The following is a 26,358-nucleotide window of genomic DNA, read 5'->3' as shown; positions in this document are numbered from 1 at the left end:
ACAAAGTTATGTAAGAACCAGATTTGTGGATTTCTGATTAAATATTTAAGTGTAAACTAGCTCTGAAGCTCTGGACTTCAGGATAAATAAAAGTTAAAGAAAGAAAAGTAAATATCAGATGAAAATTAAATGCAATAAAGGTTATTTTTATTCATTGTGGTATTTTCCCGGGTTAAGCTTTTATGAATCTTGTAAATGGCATCATCTGTTAACTACTTAAGCCAGATAGCAATCTCTACAAAATATCCCAATTTTACCAGAAGAACTATGAAAAATTAAGTGATACTGAAATGAAATGGAATTGTCCTCCCGCATGGGAGTAAATGCATCCCTTCCTTATCTGCATGCAGCCAGAGAAATGGACTTAGGTGGAGGTCACCAGCATAGCTGGCATTTTTGGAAGCACATAGGTACTCTAGAAGCAATAGCATAATCAAAAACAGTTTCCCTGGTGTTTTCTCAGACCATATAAATACTACTGAAGAGTCCATCCTCCAGAAAGACAGTCTCAGCTCTTCAAATCAAAGGCATCTGGAGAGCCATCTGCTCAGCACAGGCTTTCACTATGTATAATCAGGCACCAAGATGTAGAAGCCTTTACAAAATCTCAATTTCCCCACAGGGTGACTTGTGAAGCCCGTGCCAGGGCACCCACTCCTTGGTGAAACCACCAGCTGCTCAGGAGAAGATTGCTAAGGCATGGCACAGAAGACACCCATAGTAAGCAATTCAGTGTGTGCTGTCATTACTATCACTGCCTGGGGATTTTCTAACAAAACAGTTTTGGCTTGGAAGAAGTCTGCTTGTCAACATCCAAGCTACCTATGAAACATAAACGTCACTTAAACAGAAATGGCATTACTAAGAGACATTTCCATTGCTCTAGAATGGCTCATGAACAGGATGGAGACCCACCTTGTTGACATGGAGACCCATCTCAAGTCTGAATAGACAAACTTTTTCTCTGATCTTCTGAGTTTCTGCCTTGATTTGCATCATGGTCCTCACCAACAGGTGGTAGAAATGAGTTTTCTCCTTGGTCTGCCCTGCTACTCCAGGAAGATTCCTGCTCACATCTGCCAGCTGAGCCTCTATGATGGAGTGACTCAAAACTAATTGCTATTAAAATAATTTTCTTCTCTTTCATTAAAATTTAAAAGACAGCAACTCCACCAATATCTTGGGCAAGAGACTTCAGGTACAGTCTTCAAGGATGCAAGCCCAGCCATCCAGCTGCTCTGCATGAGTTTTTTTTCTGTCTTTTTACAGGAAATGTTGTAATTAATAGGCACAGTCATCAACCCTTGGTCCCTCTCCTTCACACCAATTGAAAGATTTTTTTCTATATGACAATATATTTTCTGGCTAAATGAATATTTATTTATATAACATTAAGAGACACAGCTCAAAAAGTGGAAACAAAGGACCAGCAAATCTAGAATTTAGTAATCATTGTCATGATTTCTAGTTTTTCTATTTCTATTTCTAGGTCTTAGAAATGTATTTTTTAACCTTTTCAGCTTACAGCACGATCTGCAGCCTCAGTCAATTACCTTGAGTTTCTGTAACCCAAGCAGGTACTAATTATGTAGGCAAATGCACCATTTTATGGTTACTATCCATTAATCCATTTGATTGCTCCATCACTATTCTGCCTTAAAGCTCATCTCCCCCTTTCCTCCCCCAAAGCAACAGAGCTGATCTATCAAAGGCTTTCAGCTCCTATCTGTAGCATACAAAATCCTTTAAAAAGCTAATCTCAGGTTTTGTTTCATTTGACACTAACACATTAAGCCTCCAAGAACTCTCTGTATTGTGCTGTCAGCTTGCATTTCTCAGTGCTATAGGACTGAAAAGATGAAAATTAAATGGCAAGCCAGGGCTCTCTCCATCAGTGCCAATAGATAACTGGTTCAATCTCACCTCTTCAGTGCATTTTTGAAGGCAGCTGAACAGATTTTCTCCCTACATGTGCACAGCTTCCATTTTCTCTGTAGCTGTAACACATCCCTGCTCTGAGGTCCCACTAGCACTGCATGTAACTTGCAGGAACTTCCCAGGCTCTTCAGTTCAGGCTGCTGGTACCAGCCCACATCAATACCAGCCACATCCTTCCCATGCTGAGAGAAACAGCAATTCTTAATGTTTCTGTCGGGCTCGAGTGTTGTTCGCTCCCAGCCAGACACAGAAGCCAGGCGAATTTGCTTTTGTCACTCATGACAACAGCCTGCAGCTGATAAAAGATCGTATTTTCAGCTGGGTTTCTTCTGCTCAGACTGCTTCCACAGCACGGACACGGTGTTCCTAGCTCCTGCCTGTGCACAGGGCTCTATTATGCGAGGCAGGAGGTGGTTCACACTGCCCAGCTACATTCTGGAGTCTGATGGTTCCTGGCCTGACATCACATGCCAGTGAAACAGAGCAAACACGTGCCAAGCCCTTCTGCTGCAGAAGAGAGAATTTTACAGAAGCTTTGTGCTTGTGTGAGCTCACTGTAAGAGGTGCAGAGTACAATATGCTCAAACTCTTTGTGTTTCGTGTTTTCTTGCCAGGGTGGTGGAAGTGAAGAAAGGACTACTCTTTCATTTCAACATTCCTATTTGGTTTCTCCATGCCTCAGCAAAACCCCAAAGTGCTCCCTGTTCAGCCCACACACAACCTCCACACTGCTGGTGGCAGAACAACCCCACTGCAGAAATGCTGTAGCTTTCCAAATAGCTTTACTTCAGGTGCAGCAGGTAATGCGGGGGCTGTTAATAACTTGACTTCGTTCCTGGACAGCTATAATAGTCTAATACTGGTCAATCTTTAGTCTGCTAAAGAGACATCTGATGAGCAATACAGCAAATACTTTGCTTAGCACAAATAAAAAGCTGAAATAGGGTTAATTTCATCCATTTCATTTGGGTGCTCAGAACTTCCCCTTAAAAAGCTGCTCACAGAAACCTGGACTAATATGCAAAACATATCACAAGTAGAGAAAATAGATAAATGTATTTCATAATATACATACATTTGTATACATAATGTATAGAGCAAATGCATTCAAATGGCAAAGATGCTCTTATAATCATAATATAAATCAAGAATTTTATGATATGTTGTCCTGTGATTGTTTGAAAGTCAGCCAGTAGCTACAAGGAAGTTAAGAACAAATACTTTACTATGCATTTCTGAGTAAACTACCTATACCCACACATATACATATTCACACACATATATATAAAATACCAAGAAAATAATACATTAGAAACAGCCTGTGTAACAAACTAACCTGTTTTCATATACTAACTGGTAAAAAACCACACAGAGATAATAATCAGTAATGGCATAATACCTGTATTAAATCCCTTTGAGACCTTTATTTGTAGGATTTTGAGACTTATAAACACTGATTTATTGATCAGCATTTATAATAAGCAGGGAATAAAACTCTCTGCAAACATTTATGGTATTGAAAAGAAAAAATTAAGCACTTCTCACAAACTTGATTTTTCCTTAGAGTGTTTTGCATTGCTTATGGGGAAAAGGATATTCAAAAACCCAGTCTCCTGCTGCATGGAGAAATACAGGTATCTCCTGAAAATGGATCCCAATATTATCTCCTAATCCAAAATAAATTCTGGTCTAGTCACAGATCACATCAGTGGGTAGCTTTAACTGGCAAAACTTAGCAATCCTTTCTGTACAGCATCTCATGAGGAAATGCTTAATCTATGCAGCAATAAATCATGTACCAGTGGGTTTGAAACTGTATTTTAATAAAAAAAGTGTTTGTATTCTAAAACTGCTGCAGCTTTTATAGCATTCATATCAAGAAACAAAACAGGACTAAGACTAATTTTTGGTTAGATTCATTTTTTTTGTTTACACAACTTAACCTGAATAGATGTACTCTGGACATTAGTGAGCTTGTAGAGAATTTTGCAAGCATTTTCATTGCATGAGAATGTCACTGTTTTGTCCTAAGTGATTTTTAGCTTCTTCATATTCCTTTAGTGTGCCTACAGGGAGGAAATTTATATTAGTTGTTTCTCCAAAGTAGTTACAGAGACAGGGTCTGCTATCCCCTGTGATAGGGACAGCTACACCTGAGCCAGGCACAACACTGTTCACTCACAGTTAATGGAGAAAATCAGGCACTTCTGGCATACATTTCCTTTCATCCTGTAGCAGACAGTTTAACCAGATTGCAGAACCCCCACTTAAAGTGTTTACTGCTCTCCATTCATTACAAAAGGAATTTAGGGGAGCTAGCTCATATGTTAATCATCACAAACAACAATTACCCATGGTGAATCCCTAGCACCTCTGTCCAGTTTAATGAACCTGGTTACCAATTTTCATTTCCATTTTGCAAAGCAATAAAAAACTACTCTTAGCAATCTACTCTAAGCTGTTTTTCAGCATCTTGGTAGTGAATAGAACCAAGAAGGAGCCAGCACCATCAGGGCAACCAGCTTGCCACTGAGCTTCTTCATGTGCTCCACAGGATGTGCTTAGAGAGGCACTGTTACATAACATGGCATCTACAATATTTTCATTGCCTTAGTGTCTGGGGATGACTCCAACCGAAAAGATGCACAAAAGGCCTTTTTACAAGCACATGGATGAGGGTTGCTCTGGCAGACCTTGTGAAAACAGTTTGGATAAGAGTCTGAGTGGGGAGGAAAAGGCAAAGAAGCACTGAAAGCCACTGATCTACAACGGTGAACAGATCAAAGGCTAGCTCTGGCTCACACTTGGCCAACAAATTATTAGCATAAGGCATGTTTGTTTCTGGTATACATTCAGTCAATAATACCTCTTGATGTGATAAATATTTTGTTTCTGGTACAGCCAGATCTCAAACTGCACAAAAGCCATTTATTGCTGTTCTTTAACATTCCTTAATAAATGCTGCATGTCTAATAGTGCCAGTGATTGCAAATATTATGATTGCTTGTGACATTTTCACAGTGCTCTCCTGCTAGGAAACACTGCCTGGAAGTAGTTAGAGAGCAGCCACCACGTCCTCTCCAGTCAAGCCAGTATAAGTCCAGGGGAAGGGGAATCAAATTGTACCTTTGTGCTAGGTTTGTATCAATATTTTGAAAGGAGGTTTATCCTGACATGAACTTCCTTTAAAATGTAGAGCTTCTGATCCAATGTGAATTGGCTTTGACATTTAATCAAATTCAATTTTTAGGAGAGTTTATACAAGTCTCAAGTAGAAAAATAAAAATATTTTCCCCTTCATATATCCTTATTCATGCACGCCAAAAATTTATTTCATTTGGCTACAGAGCTGTATTTAACTTCACTGAAGTACATCAGGCAAAGAGCTAGGACAGGAAGAACACCTTCCCTTATTTTAGATATATGGCTTCAGCTTGGGCTGAAGTTTTGTTTTTGAGGGCAGAGATTTACGTGGCTGCATCTGCATGCACTCGAGCATATTCACTTTGTTGAATGTGAAGTACACAAGAAGTTTCAGAATGGATAGGCACAAGCTGTACCCAAGTCTTGAAGTGCCGTACCATAGATAATTTTATTTTTTCTGGCCTTGGAATTGCCAATTTACACAATCTGCAATACAAATTCCCTCTCAAGTTTTCGTTCCATCACACATCAGCACTTAGGGTATGGGGATGCTCTACACCTGGATAATCCAGTCCCAGAAGATTCACTGCCGTAGTCCTATCACCTCATCACCACCACAGTCAGTACATGTTGCGATAAGGCTTCGCGCATCTGTCTGTTAGGGGTGATATTCAAATTCAACCTGATCTGGGACGTGATTCAGTGAATTTCTTCCTGGCAGAAGGAAGGAGGAAGATCTAAGCCAAAGCCTTTCCCATCACTTCACCTGCATATCTAATGAGGAAGGCGGCAGGCACTGAGAGATTGAAGCAAGAAAACAAGAGTATCTTTCCTTGAAGGAAGAGAAATGGAAACTAAGATTGTGTTGTTTTTTGCTCTCAATCCACACAAAGGGGTTTGCAATCTCCATAAACTCTGTATTCACTATAGTTAGTGGATAAATCTAATGAATGCTAAAAATCCATGGCTTTGGGACAGATTAACATGTGTGCAAGACACAAGGTAGAACAGGGAAACACCTGTCTTTTTTATTGCTCTCCTTCCCAAAGCATCCACTAGAAACACAGTCTGAGCTAGACAGTTCTTTAGTCTGATAGTTTGTCACTCTTAAATTCTAATCAAAAGATCTACCAATTAATTAATACTGTTATGTTTTCAGACTTATATCTTCAGCAGATACTTAGATGCTGGAAATCACCAATGAGCAAGGCTGAGCATTTTTTCCCCAAGTGAATCCCATCCTAACTGCAGCTCCAACTGAGATATTTTGAATATTTAATAATTTAGAGACCAGACTTTATGGTTTAATCTTCCAGGTACATGTCCCTTTAAGTCCCATGTTAATTAACATTTGGTGCTTGAATATGCTAGTAAAAAATTACTGCTCCTTCTTGATTCCACTGAAGCAAATAGATTTTTTTTTTTGTAGGCTCAGAACCAAGCCCCATGACTCTTTTATAGCTGAACAGACGAATCTACAAGACAGAGGTCATGCTGACTACAACTCTGAGAACAAAACTATTTCTTACTGATTTCTTTCGTCCTCTAAAAAAAATAAAAATTCTAGTCCACTAGCCAAATTTTTGATCTTGGCCAGAATAACATTACGGTAGTTGAATAAATGAACCATAAATTTTCAGTAATTTACACTCGTTTTATGTTTAAAAGCTCTGATATAAAATTTCATTACCCCATAACTTTTCTGCAGTATGTCAGTTAGCACAAGGAGAGCTCTAGCCAAGTAAAATACAGTTATGTGGATTTTATTATTCCCCTTCAAATAACCAGGCACAACTTTCAGCCCTGATATAAGCGGGCATATCTTAATCACAGTCGTTAGGGTCTGTCTTTAACCCTTGATGTTGAAAGCTAGAAAGATGAAACCTGTTAGATGAAAGAGAATGTCAGTGCTTGAAGTATAACCCTCCTTCTCTTTCCCATTCCTTGATCATTAAATTTATATCTGTGGAAAATCAGAACATTTTTCTAGCACTATTATCAAGCTTTTATTCCCCAAGCTTTCACGTAAGAAATGATGAGGTTAATTTATATTTAGTCTAAAACAATATGTTAATTACTCTCCGGTCTTCTTGTGTCTAACAGAATTAATGGGAAAAAGAAAATACATCTCTTAACCTCTTTATTTTCTCTACACTAAATGTCTACAGAAGTTGTTTAAATGAAATAAAAAACAGATTCTTTTTAGAAATATTGGTTAACGTGCAGATGCCTGAAGTCAGAAAATCAATTCCATGATTATTTATATATAGCATAAATATATACTTCTCTGGATGAGAATTCAGATAAATGTTCACAGTGACCCAGAAAAATAAACTCCTGATCACAAGTCATCAGCATCAGCAGAACACGGCTTCAACAATGGTCCCATTTCCCACATCCATTTCTATTGAAGAAGAGACAAACATTCATGTTGACAATGAGGTACACAGTCACCTAGTTGTAAGCTGTCAAAGTCACACCTTTTAGGATCATACTCCAGAAGGAGGTGCATAAATCAGGTTTATTATTGATTTTCTGTGTATCGCAAATGACTACAAGCATAGACAGGACTGGTCATCATGTTTCAGTTGCAGATCCAACCAAGCAGGCTCACCACCCTGTTTCCAAATACTATCTGTCTCTTCTCTTATTTTCTCACCTTCTCTGAGTCAGTAGATAATTGTTTAATACAAAGAAGACTGGCTCCAAAGCATGACCTTCAGACAAAGAATTCTTCATCTCCTTCCTCCAAATTGGAAGCAGATGTGTTTTCAAATTAGTCAGTCCAGGAAGAAACTGAACCCAGCCTTACTATCCTTCTGTGAATTTCCACAAGGAGAGGGTTAATAGCTATTCTAAGAGGCCTTTTCTTTTCTCCTTACGGAAGGAGAAACAAGACTTTAGCAGAAGAACTTAAGCAGGACTCTAGCCGAGTTAACATGTGAATGAATATGTTGGTTTCTATCCATACATTTTAAGTGGTTTTAAACCACATTCCATCTGGTCTAAGTTAAATCAGTTGGGTTTGAGGCTACACCGATAATAACAAAAGAAGACAGACCAAGGTTGCCATGATTGTTCATATTGCCAAACCTTTGGCTTCTCTAGTACAGTTTTGTCCTATCCTAACTACTAATCTGTCAGAAAATATCCAGGTTGGGAAATAGAGGAGGCCACTCTGGGGAGGGGAAAAAGTTGGATGCAAACAGTGCCATGTCATTTGCCATCAAAGTCACAACCTAGGCCCTTACAACTTTGTTTACCAGAACAAGCATAGCCAACCTATCTTCTTTTGGGTATTTTACACTGTACCAGTGCCTCTTTACTAGGCAAGAGGTGACATAAAAGGTCAGATCTGTGACAAACCAATCTTTACTTTCTCTGTGTCTTCCCTCTTTCTATATACAATGGGATAAACTTCAGTTCATTTTCCCTTTATTCAAATAAATAAGCAGACCACGCTCTGTGATGCATACCCAACATCTGGCAATAGCCCACTTATGCAGAAAAACAGCTGAAAAATTAATCTCAGGATTCTGGGAATACATTTACTGACTTGAGGTCTTGGAAAGACAGGAAACGTGACCTACACCTACCATTTGCCCTAGATACAAAGAAAGATACCCGAGCATTTATTTACACACAAGAACAAACTGGTCAAATAATGTATGCTTTTATGTCGGTCTTTTGAGGGACTGCATATAAAAATATGTTTGATAGAAAAAACAAGTACTATTGAACACAAGAGAAAAAGAAACAAGTGCTTTACATGCAATAATATTTGCCAACTGTGTTACCTTGGTTTAGAAAAGAGAATATTCACATATGGGGAAAACAGGTTCACTGGGAACATGCCAACAAGACAAAATTAAAACAGTAAGTATAGGCAGCTTTCAACAAATCACAAAGTGAGAAAAGGCAGCACCTTCTCATCTGCGAGGCTGCCATCTGGTGAAAATTTTTATCCCATTCCTTTGCCTTTCTTTAAAGCAACAAAAGATTTTGAAATGCTGACTGATATGGCAAACAGACCATAATCATCATCCCTGCACAACAACCTTTGCTCAGGACTGTCCTTGCTGAGACAGGTTCCCAGAGGTGAGGGACCAGCTTCTGGGAAGGAAAGATATTCTGTGGGGCTGCTCTGAGCTGTCTCTAGGATAGTACAGTTCGTGTTCCTGATCAGTCCCTGGGGGCACAAGGCTGTCCTTGTTTCCCATGTTTTTCTCCATATCACAATGAGGCATTATGACAGTCTAGTCCTAAATCATGAGCTGAAGTTCAGCTCAACGCTCTTGGAAAGGGGCAGGAGCAAGGGAGAGCATGGCATGTCAGTTATAGTAGTGGATCCTGTTCTCTGCAGTGACAAAAAGGTCCAGGCAAGAAAGTGGGAATGAACGGAATGAATATTAATCAGCAGTGAGGCCGACCCTTTTTTTTTTTTTTTTTAAGTTTTAAACACTTTTTTGTGAGCTTTCTTACAAGTAGACCTAAAATAGAGCAAATCAAATTTAGTTCTTGTGGAGAAAAAAGAACAGCAGATGATTTCCTATCTAATTCCTCAGAGATAAAATGGTATTGAAAAGTAACTGTACATTTTTAACACAAAGTTGAAAAATGCCAAGAAGAAAGGCTGAGAGAAAGAATACCTGTAGGAAGATGACTCAGATGCCCCACTTCCTGAACAAAGCAGATTTCAATTCAAGTTTCTGCTCCAAACTGGGCATATCAGGTCAGGTCACACCCATGAACCCAAAAAGTGCTCTAGCCAGAAAGCCACTGCCTCCTCCATGGGTAAATTGCCTTTTCCTGCTAACTTTGCAGCAGAAATCTTGGCTACCTTGAAGTGTGTGGCAATCCTTCTGCTGAAACTGAATAACAATAGCGATAGAGTGTTATTTGACAAATATAAACTAACATTGCCTTAGGCTTACAGATAGGAAATGCTGGGTGTTTAGCAATTTGAAATGCATGTTTAATTTAGGTGCTAAGTATCACAAAATCTCCTTAGCATAAATATTTTTCATTTCTTCTGCTAATTCCAGACTTTTTGTTTTTGCTTTAGTTACTGAAAAAACGGTCTGCCTATTTTTGATATTGTGATGTCCAAAACTGAAAACTGAAGTTTTCTGGTCCCAAAAAGTCACAAAAAAAGCATGAATATCTTCTCAGTCCAAGGTTAAATATCCTCATGTTTTACTACTGGAGACATAAAAAGATCTTTCCTCCCGTAATTCACTGTACAGTCCATTTATATTTTTTTGTAGAGAGTCTGAACAGTTTTATGGTTAAAATTCATATCAGAACTAAGTAACACAACTTCTTTTCCTGATGTGCCAGAAAGGACCTCTCTGTGCTTCAGGCTGGAAGAACTGTCATGGCTTCACTTGATAAATGCCTCTTGGAACAGCTTGTCTGGTTTAAGCCAGAAAATTGCTTCTCTTGAGAATGTCCTGCTCTCTGAAGAATACATCTACATGTGCCAGCTTCTGAGCTGTAAAATCTATAAAATAATGACATGGTGCTATAAAACAATGTATTTTGTTATAAATGTGAGGATAATTTCTCTAATGTTTTCAAGTTGCATGAGTACTGATATGGAAATCATTACAGAAATCTAATCATAAAATAACTAAAATTGTTATAAACACTGCCATTCAGTGTTTAGTATAAAATTTCTGCCTACCACTGAGTTTTCTATTGTTTGGTCTATTTGTTTTCTCTCCTGCATTTGACCATATGGAATCAACTCTTGTCTGTTTTCTGCAGGTATTCTGTATTGCTTTCATTTTCCTGGTTGACTATTTCTCTGTCTGTTTCAAATTTCATGTTATCTGCAAGTGCCATTAATGTTGCAGGTCTCCTTTTTTATTTGTAAAAAATGCAGGATATAAGTACAAGTCTTTGAAGAGGAACACATAAAATAATAACTTCCAGTGAAAAAATTAAATTTACAATATATCCATGACTCAAAGTATTTGTGGAACTGCATAGGAATACTGGACATACATAAACTGCTTACAGGAACACCAGAATTGGGTAGATAACACAGATCCATTTCTTCCTTGTAAAATCTGATTCAGCAGATGTAAGCCAAGGATTAACGTAGTCTAGCACATCTTGCTGATATCCACTGAAAGTCTGGGGTTATACATTCACCATCTGTTGAAATGATTTCATGACATAAGAATATCCAAAGCTTCTCAGAAGTAACACATTAAATTTATCAGCACACATGTTCAAAGAATTTAAGGACAGAAATTTTGTAAATATTGAAAGCATATTTACTTAGTGAATTGTTGAAGCTGGGTCTTCTATCAAAGCCTATGACTCTTAAATACCAAAGTAAGCAAAGATATTATTTTGAAATAGACTTTGAAGGGCCTGTCTTGCGTCTCAAATTGGTAAGACAGAACTAAGAGCACAAAGCTAGTTTCCTATGTTTGTATGAAACTTCACATACGACCTTAAAATATCATTTTAGATTTCTGATTCATGAAATTTATTGTTCACATATAATTTGTGTAGTCATTTGAATTTACAATGCAAGTTGAAAACGTAAGGAAACAAAATCAATTTTGGCTCAAAGCAAATTAAAGACAAAGATCGTTTTGCTTCCTTTTCCACGGGACTACCTTTGCTGCACAAGTATATTGCCTAGTGCTGATTTTTTGTCTCCTGTTGTTAACTGGGTAAACATAATATAGTAATTGGGCTCATTTTGCAATGAAGTAATAGTACAAAAATGTAAACTAGTGTCTGCTCACAGAGCTGTACTGATCTTCCTAGATTGTGTGTTTGACCTTTCTAAATATTTGTGACATCCTATCTTCTCCCTCTACACAATTAACACTGAGGACGTTTTAGATACAATATCATATGATGGCAATTAAATAAAATCAAACATTCAGAAAAGAATAGTGCACATGGATACCATGATAACCCTTAAAACATATTAAGCAGTGCAGAGAAAATAGAGCAAGATTCTGAGAAAAAAAATACCTTGTTCTGACTCAGATACTGCTGCTCATGCCCTCTGCTTGCTGCCCTTTCTTTTTCAAGTACTGGACTATCAATGCTTCAGGCTAAAAAAAAATATTTTAATTATTTTCCAGCTATTTCAATTACGATCAAACAAGATAGAAGCTAATTTAATTGCTTTAATGCCTCAAGTTTTAGAAGATTCACCCTCGAATCGTCTAAATGCACATCCTTTCCTGTTTTCCCCTTGCTCCCTGTGAAGGAGTTATCTGCCAGCCTAACCCAGCAATAAATTAAGGTACCCCCCTACTGTCACAGGTGTATAGATTATACCTGTGTAGATTGGGAGTGATGTTCAGCACTCAGCACAATTCCTGAATTCAGACAGGACTGCCTATAGTCTTAGAGGGGCAAGGTTGTTCAATAAGTGAGCTTACCCACCTTTGGGATTTTTTGTTCTTTTCCATATTGGTAAGAAAGTTAAGAATCCACACATTTTCTCCAACTAATCACCTGAAATCTCTTTTGAAACATTCAGAATATTTCGCATCTGTTCTATCCAAAACACTGTCATAGATGTCAAAGATGACCAAGGTGAAATGAATCATTCTTTTGCAAAAGAGTGAAGTAAAACAAGGAGCTGATTTCAGAAATCAAGTGAGTTAAACAGGGTATTTTGATAAATCATAAAAAGTTGTATATATTTTGCAAGCTGGGAAAGGTGGTTTTTGAACAATCACAGTTGTGATGAACTGGCACTTTACAATGGGAAAAGAAGTTCAAAGAACATTTACAGGTATGCCTGGTAGTAAGACTTTATCCAACATTTCCCTGCACAAGCATACAATCTAGGTAACTATTTCTGATTCTCGTGCTCTGTTTAAAACCAAACTTTGGTTGCCAAAATTTCTCCTATCACTTCAGAACCAAAAGCTACATTAATTCCTAAATTGGGCATTGATGGAAAGTATAATTGATAGCACAGTGTGGCAAGGGTCTCCATTTCAGTTGGATTATGCAGCCCCAACTTCACACTGTCCCTAAATAAAACGGCAGTTCTCCAGAGAAGTGTCATATCTTAATCGTCACTTTTCTCCTGAACTGCGATAAATATAGAGTAATGTAATTAATGCAGCAGCAAGAAAAGTGCTGCTCCTCGAGGAGAAGAATTCTTAAGTTCCCCCATGTTGTCCTAGCAACTTTGCAGAGTTGACATAGATTCATTTCTTCAAAGGAGGAGTAGGTACATGTCAGTACGAAACAGTGGTGTTATCTGTCATCAATTACCTTAAGCACTGAAAAGAATGAAATACTGTTTTTATGATTTGCCTTTTTAATAACAGCCATGAATGCTAAAACTGATAAAATAGATTATCAAGGAGATGAACTTAGGCCCAGTTCACAGTTTGCTGAAGTGAACAGAAACAGGCTTCAAAAATTTTTAGCTGAAAGCAGAGACCTCTAAAGGTATCTAGACAGCCAAATCCCTTCTTAAGCCCCTCAATTTACTGGGGAATTAAGTGACAACATACTTCAAAAACCTTGGTCCTGCATCACTAATGAGAAAATAATCATAATGACTGGCATACAGAAAAATATGTCTTCTTGCTCCTGGAACACAGAGCAATACAGAAAATAAAGTGTACAGTGACATTACACAGCACTGACTTTGATCATTCTTCCTTTTCTTTCCTGTGGGTTCTTCTTAGGATTGGGCTGCTGTGGCTGTCTGTCTTGGAGAACATCATTCCCTGATGGCAGCATGACAATTTACATACACATGTCCACATCCTGGCATTTAAAGTACACAACCTACCACCGTCAGAGCTTTCTCCTTGTTCTCCTGTGGACACATGTCACCCAACTGTGGTGGGTTCTCCTCCTGATTGAAAGCCTCCATCAGGAGTTTTAGCCAGATAATTTTGTGTTACCATAAAATGAAGCCCGTGGTTTCATACTCTACCCATGGGGTCATTTTTCCTTTTCAGATCTGCAAGAGCTCTGGGTTCATCTTGCCAACGTGTGCCTCTGCCATGCTCCTCCTTTGCCTTTTCTAGTATTTGTTTAAGGATTTCCCTTTGGTGCACCAAATCTCTTGGCTTAGGTAATTCCTTTTCCACCTGTGTGACAGCTGCAGCTCCAATCTGGCCATCTCTGAAATGGGCAGTCCATTTCCTCTCAGTTCCAGGCTGCCTCTCACCCGCCTCTGACGATACCTCAGAAGGGCTCATATTTTGTCTTCTCCCTGCTGTCTCTTTAGTTCTCAGCCATAAGCTGTTGAATTTCACTGCCCCTTTCTGGTTAAAGTAGATTCAGCTTTATTTTCTGCCAATACAAAGACTGAGGATACTGCTCTTACCAGATGCTCAATCTGTCCTTGAACCAAGGACACATGCTCAGAATTTCAATTATATGCAGGTTGATTTGACTTCCAAGGGGCATGAAAATGTTGACAAAACAAATAATTATATCATTTTCCTGTTCTGTGTTTTGTCCTCTTTCCTTAACCAGTAATTTGGTGTAAACTTTATTTGATTTTTTTTATTTACACAAGACAAAGGATTTCATTTAGAGGAAGAGGTGCTTTGGTTAAGTTCATATTAAGCAACATGTTAACTATTAATTAATAGTACTTTTTTATTTTTTTTTCTTCCATTGAAAACAGTATTTAAGTAAAAAAAGGTCTCATGTGACAAAAATAATTTCTTCAGATTAGACTTTTTCAGTTACAAAACATTTTGACAACATGCTCAAAAGTTTTCTTACATGCCAGTGATGGGCTACAGCTACCTGATGAGATAACTGCCTCTGCTGTATATTTTTAAGAAATTCAGAAGATTGCTAATCACTGCCCACACCTTCAAGGAAGGCAGGTAAACAGTCAGTATGACTACAAGCCAATTAATCCAACATGGGCAAATTGTCAATTAAATCCTGTATCAGTTTATCAATTAAAATATTAGTGCTGGAATATAATTACAGCCAGGGATTATGATTATACAGAAAGCAGATCTTATTGACCAAATCTTATTTAATATCTGATGAGGCAAAAATTTTATTTAAAAAAAGGTATCTATGAGGATATATTTAGACTTTTATAAGGCATTTGACTTATGCATAAGCATATGATCATCTGATCTAAAAATTAACACTAAACATTATTAATAAAGAACATATTAAGGGAATTAAGAAATGGCCCACAAACCTCTAGAAATAGTCACAAAAGGGAAAACACCATGGAACCCAAGTAATTTGAATATGGTCCCTCAGGGTTGGCACTGGATTCTGGAATACATCAAATTTTCATAAATGATTTTGAAATAAGGTTAATGCAATCTTAGAACAATTACAGCTGACAAAAACAGGCGGGATGATAAAGAGCAAAGATGGAAAAGTTATATAGAATGATCTGAAGTAATTCAGCATATGAAACAATTAAGCCCACAAAGTATTTTAATAAAATCACATTCACATCATATATCTAGAAAAAAAGTGCAAATCATGCCTACAGAGTGGAGGGTGTATTGGCAAAGCAGTGACTTAAAATGAATCTAGAGTTAAAATGGACAAAAAAATGATAAAGAGAATTATCTATTATAAGTCTCAGTGAAAGGTTAGTATGTTCCTTCAGTATATGAACCTGGGAAAAGCAATATCTCTCTTCAGTGCGTTTTTGATAGCACTGAAATGGAAATGCTGCTTCCAATTCTGGTGTCCGCATTTGGAAAGTCATGGCACAAAACTGAAGAAGCAAACATGAAAGAATTAAAGTTATATTGCCTACCTTTTCAAGAAGAGACCTACAAGGATGTAGAGTCAGAGCAGGAAAAACAAGAAGTAGTGGTAGATGGGTCGAGTTGAACAAATTCAAATTGGAAATATGACTAATTTTCAGCTGCAAGAGTGATTAAGAACCAAGACTTTAAATCAAGACAGAATACATCTTTGGAAGAAAGTCACAGACCTTTTACAGCCCTTATTTCTATCAATTTATTATAGCTTAATGAACAAGCTATCAAAAGTAATAGGAAACCAGCTTGAAGCTCATTGTGATCTGAAGACTTTTCCTATTGAGCTAAGGCCCACAAAAAGAAAACTGTGACATTTACAAAGTTTTTAAACCTTCAAAGTAACACTTGAAATTGAAACAGAAGATTCCCTTTCTTCAGCTCAGCCCATTCTTTTCCCTGGTTTGGGGCATTTATTTGCAAAGAGCTTTAAGCAAAGACAACAGTCAGACCCCAGCATAAACGACACAGCCTCTACACTTGTGTATAACAAAAATAGACAGATGAAGCCAGATCCTCTATTAACATAAATCATTGGGGTCACATTGTTTCAGCTTAGCCTCTTAGGAAAAGAGGAAATTCCCAAAAGCGGGTTTTTGACAGACATGATTTTCACACAAACTACATGAAGCATGAACATATTGCTCAAATAGTTGCCAGATGATGCAAAAATATTTTGTGATGCTGTTCAGGTGTCTCGGAAAGTCTTTCCAGGCAAGAAAGTTGGAAAGAAACTACAAGAAGTTTTAAAATGTGTGTAGGATCTATTAATTCAACCAGATAATCCAATTCAGTTTACGGCTTCTCGAGGTAAGAAGAAACTGGAACTGAGCCTTCCATAAGGCTCAGATTACACCAGAAACACCCCATATCTGATGTTTAACTTGCACGTGAAAAAGTGCAGGAGTAAAATCTCTTCTCAGCATCCCATTCTGGGTTATTCAATTCCCAGAGTAATTTGTTAATTCCAAGTAAGGATGCAAAGAGGATCACTGTAAAGAGCCAGTAAGGGTGAAAAACTAGTCTCTCCCTTCAAAAGATAACAATTCCTAGACTTATGAAATGTTAGGAGAAATGAACTGAAGCTCACATATCTCATCACTAGAACACAGTTCCAACAGCATTAGGCTATTAGACATGAGTCACCAACAATTCCAAAGAGCAATATGTAGGCTTGGGGGAAGAAAAGAACCACAAAAATTTAATCATGGTATTAAATCAGCTCAGTTGAGAATCCAGACAAGCAGACTAGCACAAAACCTTGCTGAGAAAGCCATCCATTAGGCATGCAGGGTGGCAGTACCCAGTCTTGCTCCCCTGACTGTCACGAGTTTTGCTAAATGACAGACAGCAACCTCATAGTCACCACACCAGCACCCTCAGGTGAATTCCAGCCACCTTCCCAGATTTCAAGAAAATCAGCCTTTCTGAGTAGTCTATAACCCTATAACCTGTTTCTCCCCCCTGTTAGTTGCCATCTCCTTCCCAAACTGTGGGAGTACATGGAGAAGCCTGGGAGCAAGCTTGCCTGTGAATAGTGAGAAAAAAAAATCTTGAGAATTTCAGTGTTCTCCCCACTGTCTATCACTAGGCTCTTGTTTACCAACACTACTTTTCCTAAATTTCCTTTGGTAGCTGGCATATTTTTGGAATACATTCTTAGCATCATTAATGTTCCCTCACAGTTTTAACTGGAGCTGGATTTTGTAATTTATAATTTTGTCCCTAAGCACCCAAACAATGCTTTTACATTCTTCCTTTGTTGCTTTTCTTTATTGCTGTCCACCTCTTCCTGCTCAAATCTTGGAGAAACCTTTCTTCAACTCACCAATCCAGCCTCCAATGAAAATTAAACACATAGGTACATAAAGGATGTTGAAACAACAAATCATGTTCAGCACACAGACATGAATACACAGACAGAAAAAAAAGCTTTCCTTTGCTAGTTTTCTAAATAGCCCTTTCAGTCACCTTTACAAGGTTTAGCTGCAGGAGCACAGAATTCAAATCAGGAAAAAGCATGATTGCCAGACTCATTGAAAGCTGAGTCCATCTGCTTCTATATCCTCCATCTGATGAGGGGTAACAGGAGATGTTCCAAAGACAGACAAGTCCACTAAGGGCAACTACAGGACAACATGCTTCTGAGAAACAAGCTTCCCCCATCCAGATATATGAAGGCTGTCTTATGTCCTCATGTGTGTAGCTTTTTGTCCTTTTTTTTTCCCCCTGAAGTCTTTTTTATTTTAATCTCCTTTGATACATCAGGAGATTTTCTCATTATCTATTACCCTTTCTTGATCCTATTAAGCTTCTGGCAGCAATGATATCAAGGGACAGTAGAGTTCAGAGGTTAATTGTGCCCTGTATTTAAAAAGTACTTCCTTTTTCCCATTTTATCTGTGTTCATTTTTAAATAATGTTAAAATAGAAACTGAAAAAAAAATCTACAGTACAGTTTAAAATAAAAATGAAATAAGAGAGAGAGAGAGTTAAATTATGACACTCAAATAATTCTTTCCTGTAAGCCCTGGGGAAAAACCTGATGTCACTGAGAAGTTAATGTAAATTGCCACCATAAAGGTTAGATTAGAAAGAAAATTTAAAAAATAAGTCATTTAATCAACTCCTCAGCTGGTGTGAATCAGATTAGTTCTTCGGAGTTATTGAGCCTGAAGTGATTTATATCACCTGAAGATCACACCCTTTGATCTTTAAATATCTAATAATTTTTATGGATCTCTCGCAGCCTTCTTTTTTAAATCATGATGTACAGAACCAGATCTCCTACTTCACCTGCAGTCTCACCTCCTACTTCCCATGCATCATCTTTGTGTTCATAAATCCCAGAATTAAATGTTCATTTATCCCTCTTTTGTAAATCTCTATTAGGTTTGTGATCTTCACCCAGTCAGTAGCTCTTCATGTTATATTACTAATGTTCCCTCCTTGCCTACAAACACACGTCTCCCTGATGCAGCTGAATTTACTAAATTTCATCTCACTGATTTCAAATCACTTGTGCAACTAATCAAGACAATTTTGAATTAAAATCGTGTCTCTCCCTTTCATTCTTTCTCCAGGAACTGCCTCCTATGAGCCAGAAACTGTCCTTTTTAGCTCCAAGCTCAGTTCTGCATCAAAATAATTTCATTCAAAGAATGTAACAAGTAGCACAACACTGGCATACTGCTGGCTATACAGCCACCTTAGGACACACTGTACCAAAAGCTCAGACCCAAAGATTTTAAAATTTAGTTTCCTCTTTCATAATATATATAACACTGCATTGTGTATTATAAGCCTATCACATAATATGTTTTAGTATTGAACATGGTCGGAATCAATGATCTTTAATGTCTTTTCCAACTTATGTTTCTACATACTAATCCTGCTTCTGTACTGAGTATTCATACACACAGTGATTTGAAACAATCTCATGAAAAAGCACACATTTAATTAGTCATTCACCCATTTTTTCTCATCCCTACTGATTCATTCTTGTTATTAATACGGTTGTCAAAAGTGACATTAAAAGTCCTAACCTTCTCCATTTTAAGCACTTATTTACCAACATCCACACCCAAATACTCACGGTATCTTTTGTGTGGCATAGTCTGAAAATGTAATAAGCATGACCTTTATTCCATTATCCATAGTTTATAAAAAATTACAGATTAGGATTCTAAAATCAGCACCTTGTGAATAAGGAATCTCAATGTATCCTTCAGGCTTAATCTGTCTCTAGAAGTTGCATTTTAACCAGCTAGGAACAAACTTCATGCTATTTTCATCTATATGCTCTTAATCCATTAGTCTAAGTATCTTCTGTCATTTGAGATATCCGAGGATAGGTGATACAATCACACAAGAAATGAAAAAGGACCTAATGGAGGCCCTATAGTCCCCTGGGCCAGAATTTGGAGACCTGGTGAGATACCAGGAGATGAGGCAATGATATCTCAAATGGCATTTCACATTGAACTGATCTCTATATATTTCTCTATCTTATTATAAATATGTCATGTAATGTGTCAGTGCTTGCTTATGTATAAGCCTGGATTCATGTGAAGGATGCTTTCACATGGAGGAAGATTATAGTGCAGCTATACATCTCTTTTCTGAAAGAAACAGTTTTATGCCTCCCATCTACATTGCCTTTTGATAGTTAATGAGTCAAAGGAGAATTGTTCAAAGCTGCTTGACTTATGCTAAAAAAAAATCTTAAAAAACTGAGCACACACAGATCTCATATCTGCCTAAACACCTTCCACTTGTTCAGGGCAAATGCAGAAATGGTTGGCATATTCAGTAACAAAAGGTGCAGTCTATTTTCAGTGTCAGCCAGCCAGCAACCAGAACTACTCCTGTGGACATACACTGTGCAACGTAGGCAGTAATTCTTTCAGAAAGATCCAAGGAATACAAGTGCAATCCTGCTTTTCATTCTCTTTAAAAACCTTTTGCTGTGCTCACCTACTGGGATTTATCTTACCTCCCTTTCTCTTCCACACCCACTTGGAGAAAGAAATGCAACCTATAGGTTTCTCTGTCAAGAATGTACAGCTGATTCTCCATTTGACTCTCCACAGATGTAGACACTGCTATCTGTAAAATGTTACAGTGCTTGGCAGAAATTAGTTCCTGAGAGCAAACTTCTCCTGACTCTACAGAAGGTCTGACAATGATCCAGAGAAGAAAGTACTTCAAAGAAGTAGTGGGGGCATAACCTGTTTCTTTCACCAGAAACATCAGTCCCCTATTCACCAGAACGGTGTGAAGCTGCCAGATTCTCTTCCACCACTGATTAAACTTTTACAATCACCATTTGTGGAGAAAACACACATAAAAACCCATTTCCCATTAAGTGCACACATTTGAGAACAGTATTTGCAGCCAAAGCTGATTGCCTGTTGACAAAATTAAGCCCATAATCTACTGAAGTACAGAGGTGGATGGAGTGCTGCAACAGATGAGTAACGGTAGCAAAGGTGTTCAAAGGAACCTGAACCTGCAACAAGGCTTGATCCTTTATCTCAAAGAAGTTAACAGAAAAAAACCCATGGCTTTTGTCTTAATAAAGGCTCTCTTTTTTTTTTGGTGGTTTTTTTTGTCATTCGTTTTTTGGTTGCTTTTTTTTTGAACAAGAGGAGAAAAGAGGTAATTTCCCCTTTTTCTATAACACCAGAATCTGTTTGTAAAGAAATGAGGGATATGAGTGATGGGGCTTCCTGTCCAGCTGCAGAGGTACCTTTGCCCTGTGGTCAAAGTGATGACTGAGGGGCAGATTCCAACCGAGATGCACTGGACTTGCCTCCAGGTTGACAGTGACGTGATAGATCAGCAATGAAACTTTCTTTCATGACCTCTAAGTGCCATTTATACTGGCTTAGAGCATTTCTTCCTATTATTAAAGTTAGAATCTCTCTACCCAAAAGTCTCTTGCTAAACTGCTGTCCATGTAAGTTCCTTCTCCAGTCGCCCGAGGGGGGGCTGTTACTGCTTGGTTGGCTGTTCTTATGGTAGCCAACACCAACACCACCTATTTTTTTTCACTTTCACCATCACACTAATGCTTCTTAATTCTCTCTGTGGACCCTTCCAAAGCCTTAGAAGCACTATAATATGACACAGTATTGTCAAAGAAATAAACAGACTATGGTAGTACAAACTGAAGGACCTCCCTACGTAACTCCAAAGAATAAATATTTTCTGAGGAAAGCATCAGTGTTTAAACAGAGGGAGTGTTTCAGTGACTGAGACACTACGCCAGTCAGCTTTGCAAGATCTTTGTCAGATGTAAATTGATGTTAAATATCTGGTGGCAAAGAGCAAGAAAGATGAGAAGATCTTTTATCCAGTAATTACATGCCTGAGACACACTTTAGGAAGGTAACTGGCTGTGCTCAGCCAACGTTTTGCTGATCACCCTTTCTTGCTAAACATCCCTAAGCAAACTGGCACATTTGTTATTTGTACTGAGACACTTAGAGTTAGTTACTCATTTAGTTTCATACTACTCTTTTGATGGCATGAAGTTCATAAATATCTTTAAAACACCTTTTCCTATCATAATGGTGCTTTTACCTCCAAAACCTGACAGAGCAAGAAAAAAAAGAAAGAGCTCAGAAAGGCACTTAACTGCACCATAAAGACACTTTTTCACATAGGGACCCCTGGGAATACTAACTTGTACCACTGTGCAGCATTTTTCTGATTTGTTGTTTTGGCCACTACAGGTACAGAGATTCCAAGTAGCCTTTGAAAATAAAGACTGTGACAGCACTCTATTTAATCAGGAGGCATCAGGTCGATTCAGAACCTATGAACTTACCAGAAGAGGAAAGTTGGCAAAAAGTACCATTGTCTTCCCATCTACTGTAAGACCTAGAACACCACTGGCATTTTTAAAAAATAAAGCAATGTTTCAGAGGGGGAAAAAAAAAGATGCAACATTAAATACCCAGCTTCTTATTAATAACTTGCATTTCAGCTTGCCAAGAAATGGTTTGAAATAATCTAGTCTCTTTCATCTAATCAGGGCAATTATAAAAATAACACCACTTACTTGTAGTGTACTTCAGTTACTTCACTTAGTAATATACTTCAGTTACTCCACTTAGTAATATACTTCAGTTACTCATGATTATACAGAAGGAAGATCCTAGAGAGAAATAAATCCAGCTTATCTTTTAAAGGGAAAAATTCAGGAATACCCTGGAAGAAAGATGCAAGAACTAATGGTCTACAACATCTGATGAAACGGAATGCAGCCAACCAGCCTCGATTCCCAGCTGGAGAGGCAGCCCCGGGACCCGCTGATTCGCAGCTGCTGCTGCAGTTGTCTCTCTGCTGCCTTGTCCCTTTCCCCACCTGCTGGCCACGGTGAAAAGCAGCACGGCACCGACATATTCTGTAATAGGAAAATATCCAACTGAAGTGATTCTGCCCTCACGCCGGGGTACTTCCACGGGCTATTAATAAATTTGTTCTGCAGCTTTGTTACTTGTAGAAGTGAGGTCTGATAAGGCATTCCAGTAAAAAAAAAAAAAAAAAATACAATGCAAAATACCTGACCATTAAAGCTTTTCAGAAAAGAGATTTCCCTCACTTGAAAGCATTCCCTATCTGCTTAGATTCCAAACACAAGAAAGAATATGACTGCCGGGCTAAACTCATATTTATGTTCACAGCACTATCAAATCGTTGCTAACAGGTGATGTGTTCACTATGGGATTTAAAGTCTCTGAAATAAGCTGCCAAAACAAACATTAAATAAAATAGAGGACAAAAAAAAATCATGTTTATACTGTTCCACAGCATAACAGAGATAAGGATAGCAATGTACTGGATAGATTTCCTCATGATGCACCAAAGGCCAGTGAAAATACACCATGGTGCTGCTGCAGAGTAAAAGCAATGGCCCTAGGAAGGCTACACATTCAAAGGAAATGAAAAAAGAGAAATGTACTGGAAAAAGACAGGCAACTTGAAAAACCTCCACTCTCTCCATATTTTGTACCCAAGAAAACGGCAAGCAATTTTCCCTTCCTCTCCCAGTTCCATGTTTTTTCACTGGATTAAAAACTACTAACACAAAACAAAAAGACAAAGCAAAGCAAAAGGCTCTAATTTCACAGCAGTTGTATCTCTGTATACAGCCCACTCATGGTATCAATTAGCAGTGTGGGCGGTTTCCTGATTGCTACCCCAACGAACCAAATACCTAAGTATTCAAAATTCAGGGCAGGCTTTCTAGGAGAAGGCTGTTTGGATTTTATGTACAGTGTCTGGCTTGCTGTCAGACAGCAAGACTGACTGGCAGCCTGAACGAGGGTGTTCTCATAGCATGGCAGGTGCACTCAGCTCCAGCAGTCAGTGCCTGCCCCCTGGGCATCCATCCACAGCACCACATACCTGGGAAAGGCTGGATACACAGCTGTGAGTGAAGCACAGGCTGGCTCACCGAGAAGCTGATGCAGATGGATCCACTGATCTCTGAACAAAAATTTGCCATGATGCTCCTGCCACAAAGGAATCCGAGGCTACACTCACCTATTTAGAGCTGTTATAATCTCTTATAACAAAATTGCAGAGCGAAGAAAGGAGCTGGGTTGCAATTGTTAAGCAGCTTTCATCCAGCAGTATTGTTTGTAGCAGCACCTGGTTAGAAGTGGCTTAAAGCAGTGTTTATGAGGTGGTAAATGAGCACTAACACATACACTCAGAAGGTCCAAATAACAGTGTTCACTAAAATCTGCCCTCAGCAGACAAAGATCAGCCATGAAACCATTGCCACGTATATACAGTGCTGCCATACTGGACTTCCACAAGAGGAATGTGCCAACACCTTGGAGAAAAATCATGAGATGCTACTCACAGGTCCAGCACGATAGAACAGCAGCAGATGTTGATTGTGAAAGGTATTCCTTGGGGTAAAATGTTGGCATTACACTCTGTGGGAATTCCCAATAAATTGCAATTTTTGTATGAAAATAACACTTTCAAGGATATAAACAGAAGTTACTAGCAATAACAAAACATAATGTCTGACTTCAGTTGCTGTCAAACATTTAGACACTTCAGTGTACACCTGTCTCAGTATTTGTTTTAGCTGTCACTCCGTAGGACTTTTACACATTTTATATTTCACTGCTGTTGATTGTGAAATATTTGCCATTATGGTGTCCTAAGCAAAGGTATTGATTGCTCACTTTGGCCTAATTTATGTAAATAAAGCTAGATTCCAGCTCATAAAAACACGGTAAGCTCTCCAAAGACAAAGAGGGGGGAGGTACCTTACTAGGCCTGAGATGTGGCTTGTGCAAACCTCAAGAAGTTCAACAAGCACAAACTATTCTTTAATTATCATTTAAAACTTTAAATCTGAGCGAACAAGCCCCAAAACCCATAAGAAAAAGCCTAGTTTTATTACAAAACATACCTAGAAACCTGTATTTACTGTCAGCAAGCTGTAAGACTTCCTCTGGAAATTGCTCTAAATCTAGGCTAGTAATTGAAGTAGTGACAGTAGTATGGTAAACAGACAATCCAAACGACACCCACTGAGAAAGTTTTCTGGTTAGAAATGTATGAAAAAAAATCAACTGTTCTGAGGCTATACAGAGATACTCCATAAGTAACAAATAGCCTTGCGATTTGTTTTCAGCTTTAGGGATCATATGAGCAAATAAACTCAGTCCTTTACTGAGGTTTAAGGGAGAAGGTAAACACAGATTTCTTTGTTATTTAATTCAGAATATTTCTATAGCCTGAATGAAACTGTAGCTCATCTACAGATGGAAAGACAAAATCTTTAGTCTCCAGCATTTCTGATCTGACATCTAATTTCTCTTTATATTCTTACTCTTGTGAGATATCTACACAACAAGTATTTACCCTCTATAAAATAGGTTTCAAATAAAACTGAATTAACTCATGGGTGGTGATAACAAAAAACTAAGGAGCAAAATGACAGCATCAACTGAACAATTGAGACCTTATGCTTGAATTCCTTGTGGATCAAGAGCTTTTTCATCAAGAGCTAAAGTTTTTCTTACTCCATATAGTATTTCTTCCATTGCCAAAACTGAATTATTTTATTAATGCCATTTTAAGGCATTCAGTTTCTGTGGATCACACAGAAAGCAACAAGATAGAGAATTTAGATAAAATAGAGCTATTTTATATCTTCAGCAGTTACCTTCACATTCAAATGCAGAATTATATAAGGTTGGCATTTGGATGCAAAAATGTTCTCTTACCACTTCTCCAGACAACAGGGAGGTTTCTGTAATCACTCGAGATTTTCTGGTTGGCTTGTCACCTGCAGTGATGCCAGACATGAAGGAGAACAGCCAGCACCCATCTGTGACAGAGCTGCATGCTGGTGAGTTCAGAAACAATGGCTATAGAGAGGACACGGTGTGCTGCAGTAACAGTAGCTATGCTAGTTATCACAGCATTGCAGAAATAATAAAAAAGGTAGTTTTAAAACTAATTCACTAATCTTATCATGTGTATATTTGCAACTTCAATGAGTCAAGCACATAATTTATTCCTCTTTATTAGAAAGAAGGAGGGTAAAAAAAAACCCAAGCCAACCTTCTTCCAGCTTCTTAACCCTGAATTCCCCCAAGACTATCTGAGAAGCTCCACAGGTGAAATCAGGAAATCACCCATTTCAAATTAAACACGTCCTACCCCAAGGTGAATTATCAGGGAAGACACAAATGACTGAAAAAGAACTGAAAGTCTGTTTTTCCCCTTTGCACCATCTGGAAACAATTTCCATCTGGAGATAGCATGAACTTAATTTTACAGGGTCCTCCTCCTCATCAAACATATCAGTATGTTTACCACAATAAATAAGCATCTTGAGGAATTCTTACTCTGCTTGTAATCAAACAAAGACTAACACAGGCAACATCATCACTTGATTACATTCAAGTTTAAACAATTTCATGTCCTCCCTCAACTCTTGTCCTCTCAATAAGCAAAATGTTTT

Source organism: Lepidothrix coronata, unplaced genomic scaffold, assembly GCF_001604755.1.
Source record: "Lepidothrix coronata isolate B3197 unplaced genomic scaffold, Lepidothrix_coronata-1.0 Scaffold145, whole genome shotgun sequence".
Classification (NCBI taxonomy): domain Eukaryota; kingdom Metazoa; phylum Chordata; class Aves; order Passeriformes; family Pipridae; genus Lepidothrix; species Lepidothrix coronata.
This window is presented reverse-complemented; position numbering follows the sequence as displayed.